Consider the following 14,704-nt stretch of genomic DNA (forward strand, 5'->3'; position numbering starts at 1 on the left):
ACTTATTGTGTGCCAAAAGTATGCCAAAGTATTTTAGAGCCAGATAAGTGAGAGACTGAAGACCTTTTCTCTCAAGGGAATTAATACCTTAATCAAGTAAGATAAATCTTTAAATCAGGTAGATCTGATTTCAAGTTCCAGCTTTTCCATTTAATGTATATATTCAATCTTAAGGGGTTTATTTACTTCTCTGAGGCATGGTTTCTTCACATTTAATATGAAGAAAATAATCCATATATTCTATTTTTTGTGGGAATAGAAATAAAATGAGATATGTGAAATTGACTAGTATGAGCCCAAGTACAAATTATTTATTCAATAAATGTAAATCTTCCTTCCGGTGGTTTAGGATTAATGTATTTGTAGTATATTCATGGTGTGAAAATTATATTGGTGACCTAGATACACAGAAAATGTAAATATTTGCAGTTAAACGGTCATTGTTGCTAAGCAGTACATTTTCTCCCATGAAGTATAATTGAAATAATACTCATCTGAGAGTTCAGAAACCTGGATCCTCCTGCTGACATTGGCACTAAATATAGCTGTGTGACTTTGAACAAGTAGCGTAAATCACTTTGGGTTTCAGGTTCCAATATGCCAAATGAGGCAGTTGAACTAGATGGTCTCATAAATTTCTTCCTGGCTTTAAAACTCTATGACTCTATTTTCTTATGATTCAATAGACACCTTTGGAATAAGTCCTGTCAACTTGCACTGTTGTTTCAATTTTTTCCCTTCTGGTTGCCATGTTTTGTGAATAAATTTTCTTCTCATCAGTCAAATGGTAGAAATAACATTTTCCACTCAATATTACACCCTGTAATCTGGCTTTTGTTTCCTTTGGTCCAGGAGAGCTGCCTTTTCTCCTGATGTATGCAAGCAAATGTTAAACCTCAAAATTAGGAGAAGAGTATCACTCCTGACCAAAGGAAAAACAAGACTAATTTTTAATGATTCATATGGATTTTTGTAAATGTGATGAGGCCAGGACCTTGTGAAGTCATGATACATAGAATATAAAGAAGAACCAGTAAATACAAGTGTTATGAAAAGGGAGAGAAGTTGTTTTACATCAACATCATTTAGTATAGTTTTGGGGAAAGGACCCTGACATTTTTCTAAGAGATAAGACCTTCCACTTCCCATATCTACTTTACTGGCATCCACCAAAATTCTTGGAACCACAGAATGCAATCTTTTCGGTATACTGACTTATGCCATTACTGGAAATATTTTTTTTTTTTTGGAATATTAGCAGTCATTATGGTACCGAATGTTGATAGTGATTATGTTTTAGAAGGAGATTTAAAAGTATTTTACATTTGAATTAACTTAACTTCTGTTTTTGGTAGTAATAGTGTGTGTGTGTGTGTGTGTGTGTGTGCAACTCCCCAAGCAATAAACACAAATACTGTTTTTAAATTGGGAACAAAAGCAATTTTACTTTAAGAAAATAAAAAAAAAATATGTTAAAAATCTGGAGTATAGATGGGAAAGGTGATATATTGGGAGTTTGAAGAGTTGGGCTCATGTTCCAGCTATAATGCTACCTGAATTATTTTGAGCATGAAACATCTATGTATGTATATGTGTATATATATATATATATATATATACACATATACATGTATTTGTTTTTTAAAAATAACGCATAAAACCTCAACTTGTAGAGTGTTGTAGTCTGTAGTTTTGAGTATTTTCTCACTAGTGACAAGCATAGTGTGTGTGTGTGTGTGTGTGTGTGTGTGTGTGTTTGAAAGAGAGAGAATATATGTTTTGTTATAATCACAACCATTTGAAACTTCGGTATTGTGAAATAAATTTTGGACTCATGTTTTGTATTATTTACTTCAGCTTCATTTTGGACCTATTATTTTATTTATTTATTTATTTATCTATCTATTTATTTATTTATATTTATTTATTTACTTGAAGCATACTTGACACATAATGTTACATTAAAATTTCAGGTGTGCAACATAGTAATTCAACAAGTTTATATGTTAGGCTATGCTCACCATAAGTGTAGCTACCTTCTGTTGAATTTGTAGTGTTTTAGATTCAAAGTTGGGTTCAAATCCCACCTTGAAGATGTATTTGTATTTGTAAAACCTGATTACAGATAACTCAATTTATATGAATGTTCTTTACATTTGAATAACTTAGATATGTATAGGATGTGACAAAAGGTAGTAACTGATACGGCTCTTATTATATTGAAGACTGAACAATATGGTCTTGAGTCAAGAGCATGGTGATCTTATAAACAGTTGAGTGATTTTTCTACCATAACTCATAGCTTGTTCAGGAAAAGAAATTCAAAGTTAGAGTCCCATAATTATTTTTTTAGTACTGGCATCATCTTTGGCATAAATGTATGGCTCTTAAATATTGTTACTTAAAAAAATAAAGACAGCAATTTAAAGTTAAAGAGTAAAAACAGTAGTTCCATTAATTTGTTGTTATATTATTTACACAAGTACTGTTTCATTCAACAAACAATTATCAAGCAGCCCCTGGATGTCAAATCCAAAGGGACTACAGTAGATATTAGGGAAATAAAGACACGTTACACGGTCTATTCTGTTTGGAGTTTGTAGTCTGATGGAAGAGATAGACATAAAAAGGAATAAGAAAATAGTACAGTAACAGTCATCATAGAGCTAGGGACAAAGCATTCCTGCCAGTGAGACAGAAGGAATTAATTATAAAAATGAATGAAATGAAGTTTTAAGGGACGTCTGGGTGGCTCAGAGGTTGAGGGTCTGCCTTTGGGTAAGGGGGTGATCTCCAGGTCAGGGAGGAGTCCCACATTGGGCTCCCTGCGTGGAGCCTGTTTCTCCCTCTGCCTGTGTCTCTGCCTCTCTGTGTGTGTCTCTCTTGAATAATATATGAAAGAAACTAAGTTTTAAGACAGTTTTATTTGAAATAGGAACAATAATTCCCTTTCCAAGAATGTTGTATGTCCATGGATACTCTTGTCCTCATTCTTTATGCACATCATCTTATCCAAGTATTGCGTGGATGTGTTTTTGTGCCTTTTAGTTTCAACAATCAAGATCATTCATAACAATCCTTGCTTTTAAACTTGTATATGTGCATGCCTTGCCCTTCATCTCCATTTTTTCAAATTCCCCCAGCACGATCTTCTATATGTGACTTAAGAAAACTATTGATATTTGGAATATTTGTTTTAGTGCCTTTTATGTTTACTGCATTTCTGATCTATTCTTGAGTCGCCTGGTGAGAATATTTCTAAGTCTTGGGCAATTTTAATGCACAATAGACTTTTAAGCTTGTCTCAATATTTTATGTGTTGCTCGATAAAAAGCAGAACACTGTTTGGTTGAGGGAGAACTAGGAGTTTCCTTTTTACAAACCACAAACTGGAACTTGTTATACGTTAATAAAATACAGGGGAAGGAATCCTAAGAGTTAGAAGAATTCTGAACACTGTAGTTTCTTGTTTTGATTTATCAACCCTCTGTACTAACCCTGCTTAGGGGTAAATTCTGACTTACAGGTGTTTTAAAAAATCAGAGTGAAAAAATGTGTATTGGAACCTCCCCAGTCTTCCTGGCTTGTTGTGAATGACAATGGCTCTGATTACAGGAAACACCAGTCACCTAAAATAGGTACTTCAGTGGAACAGATCACATTTCTTGTTTTAGGTTAAATAATTCCAACTTAAAAGGATGATTTTTTTTTCCCAGTATTGGTCTATTTTAGTTAGCACAGCTTCTGACAGTTCAGCATTTTAAATGTTTTTTTTTTTTAGATTTTATTTATTTATTCATGAGAGATGGACAGACAGAGAGACAGAGAGAGAGGGGCGGGGGGGGGGGGCAGAGGGAGAAGCAGGCTCCATGCAGGGAGCCCGAGGAGGGACTCGATCCAGGGTCTCCAGGGTCAAACCCTGAGCCCAAGGCAGGCGCTAAACCGCAGAGCCACCCAGGGATCCCCAGTACAGCATTTTAACAGTTACAGTTAAAACACAGTTTTCAGCTTAACACATATTTATTAGTACTGCACCTTTTGTTTCCTTAGCTCAACTCTCAAAACACACGCTGTACCAACTTTCTACCAAGACATCTTTAACATGTTTAACACAACTAACACTCAAAAATGAAAATTGAAGTAATTGTACAGGTATCAGAAGATTTGGTGCAGAGCTCACAAACTGACAGCCCGAGGGCCCCGTCTAGATGGTAGCTTTGTCTCCTTTGGCGTGGGTCATCACAAGCCCACAAGAGCCTGTCCCCCTTAAATGGGGAAATATTCCAGCAAAATTACCCATTTTTCCAGAGTTGCATTAACCTCCGATCCAACAGTGTGTGTGTTCAGGAGCTGGTTTAGGACATCAGCATTGTTCCTAAAAGAGTGAGAGACCAAACACCTGCACACAGGTTCTCAGTTTGCATAAACAAAATACACAGAGTAACTCCCCTTCTTACTATGGCTAGCTCTACTAATTTCATTAAAGATATCAACCCTATTCAAGCAACTCAATATGATAGCTTTTCACATGTGGTAGACTAAAGATATTAGTAAATATTTTTAGAACAATGCAGTGGAAGCAATTAATTCTGCCAAATAAATCATGTGAAACACTTCAAAACCTTTGAGTTTTAAGAACAAATATGACTTCTGGGTCATAGTCTAGAGTGTCTTGGAGAGGGAGGTTATTTCAGGCAGAGACATCGTCTTAAATAAAGGGACATGGATAGTGAAAGGGAATAAAGGGGAAAGGAGAAAAATGAGTGGGAAATATCAGAAAAGGAGACAGAACATGAAAGACTCCTAACTCTGGGAAACGAACTAGGGGTGGTGGAAGGGGAGGTGGGCAGGGGGTGGGGGTGACTGGATGACGGGCACTGAGGGGGGCACTTGATGGGATGAGCACTGGGTGTTATTCTATATGTTGGCAAATTGAACACCAATAAAAAATAAATTTATAAAAAGAAAAAAAAAACAAAACTGAATCAATCAATCAATCAATCAATAAAAGGGACATGGACAGAAAAGACATAGACGACATGGAGTGGTCTGAAGCCACTCAGATCTGAGATAGCCAGTCAGTGGGTTTGTAGAAAGAAAATTCTGAAAAGCAAGGGTAGACGGAAGTTATGAAAACCCTGGACTGACATCATTAAAGACTTTTTGGTTAGGATAGTAATGTGATCAAATGTGCGTTCTAACAAGATAACATCCTTGAAACAATAATAAAGTCAGTCTTTGTGTTAAAGAACTAGTTAGAGCAATGTTTTTCAATTCTGTTTTAATAAAGGTGCAGAGTAAGAAAGACAACTTACATCAGGATATACTCCTACTACTGCTTCCATTGCTATTGTTACATAAAACACACACACACACACACACACACACACACACACACAAACTTCAATGTATTTTCATAAAATTATGTGCCAGAAACACTGTTGTTTTTCCATTATAATCCATTCTGTTCTTTCACATTCTTTAAAAATTGCTAATCAGTGACTCCAAATTTAATTCACTATCCATCCACCAATGGGTCTAGCTAATAGTTTGAAAAATAATCAATTAACAAATTATTCCAGCAATAGTTCCAAGAAACATGCTTGTACCTAAGCCAGCTGAGAAAATACCAGTAGGAATAGAAAAGAGAGAATATATACGGGACAGATTTTCTGAGAGGAACTTTCCAAATTAGATATGGAGAATAAGAGAATTACAGAAATCAAGGCCTTTCAGCCAAGTCGAAATGTGACTCTCTACTAAAATAGAGTATAAGAAAGTTCCACTTCAAATAAATATGATCTGATGAATAGGAAGTTGCCTTGGCTTACTCTGTTATATCAGAAAATAAAATAATTCATTTTTATTCACTCATAATAGGACAGTATTCCTGAATACTCGATTGGTAGCAGAATGCCTAAATCCTTGGACATTATACCAACTGTCTTTCCAGGACCACTTGTCAAATAAATCAAATATACTAAGGTAGAAATTATTTTTCAACCTTCAGTTATACTTTGAAAAAAAATGGAAAGAAAAAATATATTCATAATTTATAATGACAAATCAAAATATTTTTATTTTCTTAAACAAGAAAATTAAATGTCAAAGCTATGTTGCTGTGACAAGTTTGACAGTGTAATCACTAAAAGTTCGAAAACTCAGATGTGTTTCCCAAGCCACCGTGATGACCACAATGTATATTTTTTAACACCGTGAATTGCAAAGAGAAAAAGGTTGCTATTATTCTGCCTTGGTTTTCTGGCATGGGTGATTAAAATATCACCCATGATATTTCATGAATCCTGTTTCCTTCTTTTTAATGGACAACATAATTTTTGAGGACATAAATTTCATGCTGAATCAGTTCTTTCCTCTATAAAACAGTAGTGACTGCTCAGCAACCACTGATCAATGGAGTGGTCTAGTTCCCTGATTATGACCAGGGTATCTGAGAATATTCTCTAGGAATTCTTGCTTGGTTTCCCACCCCCTTGTCTTAAATATCCCAATCATGATTTTTGTTTGTTTGTTTGTTTTTCCCCAAGACAATGAATGGGGAATTTCTCAACAACTGCCATCATTTTCTCTTTACATCCTCTTCAGAAAAATTTAAAAAATGGATTTTTTTTTAATTACGAAGGAAACATTTACAGGGGATGCTTAGTATTCATTCTATATGCAATTTCAAGAAACCACATTTAGAGTGCCTCGGCGGCTCAGTTAGTTAAGTGTCTGCCTTCAGCTCCGGTCATGATCCTGGGGTCCTGGGACCAAGTCTCAGGTAGAGGCTGCTTATGCCTTTCCCTCTGCCTGCCACTCCCCCTGTTTGTGTTCTCTTTCTCTCTCTCTGTCAAATTAATTAATTAATTAATTAATTAATTAAAAAATTTACAGTAGTTCAAATAAATATTAGTATTGCTACTCTATACATATTCTGTATTTGCTTTTGTGAAAAAGAAAACAATCACATGCAAATTCTTAATCGTGATAAAGTCTGACATTAATAAATCATATTTAAATTCCTTTAAAATCCATATAAAATCCACAAGTTTGTAACAGTGCTCAAGGAGTTTATGAACTTTTATAAATATATTGTCAAGCCCCAGATGGAGAACAGCCATCAAAACTCTCTTCTTCTGTATTTAGTGCACACAACCATGCATTGACTGGGACAGTGAGAATCTTCTTCTTTTTTTTTTTTTTAAGATTTATTTATTTATTTATGAGAGAGAGAGAGAAAGAGAGGCAGAGACACAGGAGGAGGGAGAAGCAGGCTCCATGCCGGGAACCTGACGTGGGACTCTATCCCGGGATTCCAGGATCACGCCCTGGGCTGAAGGCAGGTGCTAAACTGCTGAGCCACCCAGGGATCTCCCTAGAATCTTCTTTTTTTTAATTGAGAAAAATATTTTTTTTAAATCATTGCCCTTCCAATGTCTTACTTTTCCCTTTACTTCTTCTATTGTTTCTTTTATCCCTCCTATTTTTTATCCTTTCTTGAAAAACGGGTGACAAATTGTAAGTATTCATACCACTTGAAGTTAAGTAGGCTCCACAAAGAATGATAAAATTAAGTTTGAGATGGATTAAAAATGTCAGAGTGGAAAGCTGTGACTGTCACCACCTTTCTTGATTTCCCAGACACTTGTCTACTCATATGCTAGCATTAATCGTGAGAGTCTAGGTAGAGGCCTTATTGAATCAAAATGTTGTCCAGAACTAAAGTCTTAGAAGTCTGCACATTTAGGCCTTGTTTTTTAGTCCAGTGCTTTATATAAGAGGAGATATTGGTATTTTTAAATATTTTTTATTTTATTGTTTTTAAAAGATTTTATTTATTTATTCATAAGAAACTCAGAGAGGCAGAGACATAAGCAGAGGGATAAGCAGGCTCCTCAAGGCAGCACAATGTGGGACTTGATCCCGGAACCCCAGGATCATGCCCTGAGACAAAGGCAGACACAACCACTGAGCCACCCATGTTCCCCATAGTTGTATTCCTTTTTAAAGAGTTTATTTATTTGAGAGAGAGAGAGAGAACATGAGTGGAGGGTGAAGGGGCAGAGGGAGAAGCAGGGAGCCCTGCTCAGCAGGGAGAGCAACTAGAGACTATCCCAGGACCCTGAGATTATGACCTGAGCCAAAGGCAGCCTTTTAACCAACTGAGCCACCCAGGTGCCCCGAGATATTTGTATTTTATATTTCATTTAGATTTGTTGAAGTTATTTCAGTACTCTCTCTATTACTTTGAGATCATTTCAGTATCCTTCCATTATTATTATTATTATTTTTTTTTATGATAGTCACAGAGAGAGAGAGAGGCAGAGACACAGGCAGAGGGAGAAGCAGGCTTCATGCACTGGGAGCCTGATGTGGGATTCGATCCTGGGTCTCCAGGATCACGCCCTGGGCCAAAGGCAGGAGCCAAACTGCTGCGCCACCCAGGGATCCCTATCCTCCCATTATTTTAAGAAAGATCCAGATTTGTCCTTTCCCCAGTATTGCTTGTTCATGTGTAGTTTTTCAGAATGAGAACACTTTTTATGAGAAATAAAGCTCCAGAAGAGAAAGAAAACAAACACCTAAACAGTTCAGTGTATTTATTTCAAAATTAAACTCAATGTGTAGACTTTACTTCTCATTCTCACCTGGGACAATTTCCTTAATTTAGAGAAAGCAATGTAGTCCACCAATTTTACTATAGGTTCTCAATTGGAACATTAGTCCTGTGCTTTTTGTGCTTTTTTCTGTGATTTCCCTACCGTCTGCCTCCTGCCTTCTTTCCTTCCTTCCTTCATTTCTTTCCTCCTCCCTCCTTTCCTTCCTTGGTCTCTGTACATTTACTTCGAATTGCCTAATCTTTCTTCCATACTCTGCTGGTAAGAAATCTCAGAATTAACCTTTTTTCTCCCCTTCATATTCTTTTCCACTTTTACTCACTTTGGTGGTTTTTCAGAGAAGCACAGCTATTTATATATCCTGGCTGCCAAGGAGTAACCTCTGCTCTCTGGGGCTGCCACTTTCTCCCATCCAAGCCCCCATCTTTGGTGAAGAGTGATTACAGGGGGATAATGAAGGATGTAACTTCCTCACTTCCTTTACCCAACCAGACATGTGAATCACTGAAGTCACTGAATGATGGACACAGCTGTATCACATTTAAATGCAACTGAACTTATGAACTTATCTACCTAAATTTGTCTAGTTCTTCCTTTTCCTTCACAGGAATTAATTGATGCATAATGTTTGAGAGCTTAAAACCTGCCTTTACTCCTTACCAGCTTTGTAAATGTATACAGCTTACCATAACTCACTCGCTTCATCAATGGAGAAACATAATGATAGTGCCTGTCTCGTAGGATTGTCATGACAATTGCCTATGATATTACATGCAAAACAAATAGAACAATCTCTGGCACATAATGAGTACTCAATAAAACCTAGCTATTATTGTTCCTATTGTCATAATAAAAGATCTTCACTACCTTATATTCAAATTGTGTCAAAGTCCTAATTTTAGAATTTTATTCCAGTTTTTCCTGTATTCATGTGTCATGTTCTCTTTCTTAAGTACACTTGGCTATGTCTATGAACTTCTATATTTTTCATATTGCCTATGAAGTTAGACTTGTTTTGTCTAATATTCAAGATCAACTAATGAATCAACCATTAAATCCCAATTAGTTTTTGTTTTTTGGCGGGAGGATGGCTAAGATTCCAGACAAAATGGTTTGTTAAATATGCTGTAAATAAATCCTTTCTGCCCCCACACTGTTGCTCAATAAGTTTTTTCTACTCGACATGCTCTTTAATTTGTCTGCATGCATCCCTTTTGTCTCTCACAAGAGGTTGCAAAAGGTAAAGGCATATAAAAAATGATTACCATTTATTTATTTGTTATTTATTTGTTATTATTTATTACAAACTCTAAATAAGCAATTCTGAGAGGAAATTCGGATATTGTGTTTCGTTTAATTTTCTCAATAGCATTTCAATCAGTGTTAATAGCCTCATTTATAGAAAAAGTTGGATCTCAGAGAATTTAAGTAACTTGCCTGAAGTCTACAGGTTAGGATGTGAACACCAATGCCCATGTAGCTACCATTTAAAAGATGGCAGAAGGCAGAAACTTAGCTGAATACCTTTTATTCTTAAACTTTAAACTAAAACTGGGTGTATATTGATGCATATGATTATAATATAATCTTATTTATTTGATTTAGGCACAACATATCCATTCCTTAGTATACTTTCCCCATCCCTCTCCTCAAAACACTGTTATTGAATAATATCTGTGCAGTTGTAGCAACTTCGCCCAATGACTCCATTTTGGTTTTGGCAGAAGTGTGGGAAGGACATAGCCTAATATAATTCTCAGTATTCATCTTTGTCTTTTAGAATGAGTTTGAATTTTTTTTCTGTAATTTCCCTAGAAATAATATGGCACTGTTCTTCCCACCCTTGCCAGGAATGTAAACAAATCTGGGTTTGTGAAAACATTTCCTCTTCTGTTTTGTCACTTAGTTATTTTCATGACCTAAGTGTCATTTCTTTTTATTTCTGTTGAGGATTTTATTAATCGTCATCGGATCTGCAGCAAAAACTGTGATATGTGTAAGCATGTTTGGGTATTTCTGTGTCAATCTACCACACCGCAGTGCAGATCTTTAACTTAATAAATATTTCATCTGTATTTCCTACACTTTGTTTGCTACATAATGGATGCCACATATAAATTAACAGTTAATCCTATGCTTCATATTTCAAAAAGTCATATCAATTTGATATTTAATCCTTGTATCAGCATTTTGAACATCCTCTCATTCAAGAGATATGAGGTGTAAGTAGTATTTTTATGCCTTAGACACTTAAAACTGTTTGTTTAATAACTACTCAGGATTTGGGGAACATGATGGCAGAGTGGACTTGTATGGTATGCTTAAGTCCTGGGAATCTACACTCCCAGGAAGGGAAGTGTAGGGGTGAAGGAACTAAAGAAATATTGATATTTCCTCTGGTTCTGAAAGAAGTCCCATGTGTAAATAGTGTCAATTAAAAGTTCTATCCTAAAGTCATTCTAAAACAGCTGTGCTTTTCTTTTATATGAACTATGGCCTTGGAAATGTTTCTTAATCACTTTGACCTTGGTTTCTCATCTTCAAAGTGGAGATAACATGACTCCTTACCTCAAGGTATTGCAAAAATTATTGGTTTCAAGTCTATTTAGGGCCTACTACCCTCACTTGAGAAAGTTAGAAAGACTTATAGGGCACATGTTTTAGCTTCCTCTAGCCATTTGGAGAGGTTAACCACAAAACCTGAAAAAAAAAAAAAAAAAAAAAAAAGAAAGAAAAAGAAAAAACCAGGTACCAGAGATTCTTTCTTCTCTTGGCTCTTCAAGCTCAAAAACAGGAAGGGAGCAACTAGGAACCATAAGCTTCCCTGGAGGAAGAAAAGAAAAGAGGCTATCTCCCATTTCTTGGTCCATTGACAAATGTGGTTCTCTTGGTAATGATGGTTTGAGTTGAGAGATTTCAGTGTTGATACAGATACGGTGTTGATACAAACAATGGGGTTGGCCAAAAGAGAAAAGGATGTTAATCGTGTGTTTGGAACTTGTTTGAACATTAAATGGTGAAAAGGAATAAAGTTTAGACTGTAATACACTCATTATTGTTTTCTTCTCATTTAATCTATGTTATATGTGTAAGAAAGTAATTGACAACCTCCTACATCACAGTGCACACCATCTTACCTTAGTATCTAGGATGACTAGTTCTATAGCTAGCATGTCTATAACACACATCATGGGATGAATAAATGCATGGCTAAATGAATGAGCATGATCTTATTGATACTAGTAATAATGATGGTTAAGATTATTTTTTGGCCAGATTATATCATTGTAAAATGGCACAAATAGTAAAATAGCTGGAAAAATCTCTGAGCATGTATTATAGTATTTGCACAATGAATTCTCAAGACATATCTGCTGAGCTGTTGAAAGGGGGACATCCTAGTTGCTTAGACTATTGAGCTAATACTTAAGGGAAATGCAGAGAATATTAGCACACCAAAGAGCAACATGTTCCTAGGGAATTTCTGTGATCCTCAGGTGTTAACACATGAAATAAACAGTTCTTTCTTTAAAAATTAAATGAATTAAAATTAATTTAAAACATTTTCTATAGCCTTAAAAGAAATGAAAGTACCTTTGATTCTATGTAAAGGGAATGTTGAGAGGTGATCCCATCTGGTTTGAGATCACAGAAGAAACTTCAGAGGTCTAGAGAGTACATTTCTGAAGGTTTTTAATGATGGAAAATAAACACAAATAAATCTAAAATTGGTAAGCTTAGAGTAACAAGGAGTTTGGCCTCATTCTGAATATATTTTTTCATGTTTTTGATATGTCAAAAACAGTTGGACAGTACAAAAAATTTAATTTGGCTAAAGAAATAAAGGTTGAGTATATTAAATATTCTTATATACTCAGTAGTTTTGACTCAAAAAAATCCATCATTTAAAAATTGGCCACTCATCAATTTTATGAGATTAAGAATAACATGTGAAATAATATGTTAATTCATAAATGCTTGCTACACATTCTGTATACTTTTGAATATAATAATCCCTAAGAAGATTTTTAAAAAGAAAGATGAAGAATGTTTGATTGCAAATCTATTCATAATCTTGCTCAGTCAGCAGTATTGCTACTGGTAATGCTATGAAGTTCACAACAAGTCTACTGAATTGCTGGAGTGTGACACAGCTGGTTGGTTATTTTGGGTTTCTTAATGCTTGCCCTGATTATGTGGCATTCAGCTAATTATATGACTAAATATCTGACTCAACTACAGAGTAGTTAATTTACTGACCACATGTGGACACGATGTTAATCTTTCCTTCCAGTGAAAATTTAGACATAATCATTACAAGGAAAAATGAATATACTGGACTCCTAGGGCTAGCATGCATTATATTTTATGATGTGTCCTTCTGTCATGCTATTTTCGATACCTCTATTTCCATCCCTCACAGAGCTTGGTTGGGCTCTGTGGAAGTCATGAAAACTCTACAATAAAGCTCATATGAATCAATTACTCTTTGATCTGTGGTACTCTTTTAGTTAGCACTACAATCATTTAGCGTTCTTTGCATCATATACATTGGTTTGTCTCCTAGATCAATGTTATTCTCCAGAAATATTCTTCTCTTAATTTTGCCTCCTAGTGGAAAGTACCTGTCTTTCAACACCCAGTTTCACCAATGAATTTCTTATTAGCTCTTAAAAGACCCGTGGCTAGACAATTATGTTTAAGAAATATGCTGAGTCAATTCTAAAAGTCAATCCTAAAATCCTAAAAAGTGTTAGTCAATGTGGGAATAGAGGTGTTTTTAAATAAATGATAAGTAAAAATAATGAAAAGCATAATGTAACTAAGTGACTTTTTTTTTTCCCTGAAAAGATAATGCAGTAGAATGTTATTTTTGTTCTCTTTAACTGGGGTGGCTCTGATTATTTTTACAATTATAGAGAAAATGAAGTATAGCTGTTATTTTTCTACTGTAGAAATCCTCTGGAAAGAATTGCTGGGGAATTATTTTACTGGAAAGATATATCATGTTAACTGTAATTTTAACAAGTGTTGTCTATTTTTACCTAAGGAAGGAGAAGTGTCGGTAATGGTGATGTTTGGAATGTATTTTTCCCACAGTTTCCAATTCATTTTATAATTAACTTGGTTAGACTTTTAGATTATTTTTAAGGTTGGCATGGAGCACAGTTTTGGACTTGAAAAATCATCATGTCCTCAATCTTCCATGAGTTCCACAGTAAGATGTTCATTTTGGCTTCTGTTCACATGTAGCTATCTTCCAAGGCAGTCTCATTCATAATATTCTTACTGTGATGGAAATGAATAATATCTAATCTCGTATAGGGCATGGATCATGGCTGGAGACAAATAAATATCATATAATATAGTGGGCTTAAGTAAATATGCATAACTTGAAAAAAATATTTATTCCCAAATAATATGATGTGTTATTGTTTATTTGTTTTCTCTGAGGAGCTCAGCCTAAATAACACAGACTTCGCTTAATTGTGTTAAATGTTTGTTGTGGTGGCTAAATGTTGTCAGAGATCTAGAAAGTAATAAGATATATTAATTAAGAGAGATAAGGAAAGATATACAGGCCAATATTTTTAATATCAGAGCACACACTTTACTCTTTAATTAAATTTAACTTCTTTGAGAATTTAATTAGAGTGGCAAAGAGGACAAGGAAGAATATTGTGAGGAACTTTCCTCATGCAGTCAAACCTGCAAAAGTACAGAAAGAGGAAATCAGTTTATTTCCCCCTTTCTTTAAAGGCTGATATAAGGAAAGAAAAATAAAAGAAATCGTGTGTATGTATGTGTATATGTTTTCATGAAGGGTTGGATTAAGTAGATTCAAATGATTTTTTTTTTCTAAATTAGCAAACTCCTGTTTGTTACAAATCCAACTTCTCACTTATTAACTAATTAAAACTTGCCCCCCCCTTTATTTTTTAGCAAATTAAAAATCTTTTTAAACTGACCTTTAAAATATTTTATTTATTTATTCATGAGAGACAGAGAAAGAGGCAGAGACACAGGCAGAGGGAGAAGCAGTCTCCAATGCAGGGAGCCTGATGTGGGACTCGATCTTGGGA

General features: G+C 35.1%; 1 protein-coding gene across 1 annotated transcript in view; it reads left to right on the forward strand.

Annotated features, from left to right (window-relative positions):
• ST8SIA4 (ST8 alpha-N-acetyl-neuraminide alpha-2,8-sialyltransferase 4) overlaps positions 1-14,704 on the forward strand; it is a 93,068-nt gene that overhangs the window by 27,176 nt on the left and 51,188 nt on the right. The gene's annotated exons all lie outside the window — the stretch shown is intronic.

This window comes from Canis lupus, chromosome 3, assembly GCF_011100685.1.
Source record: "Canis lupus familiaris isolate Mischka breed German Shepherd chromosome 3, alternate assembly UU_Cfam_GSD_1.0, whole genome shotgun sequence".
NCBI lineage: Eukaryota > Metazoa > Chordata > Mammalia > Carnivora > Canidae > Canis > Canis lupus.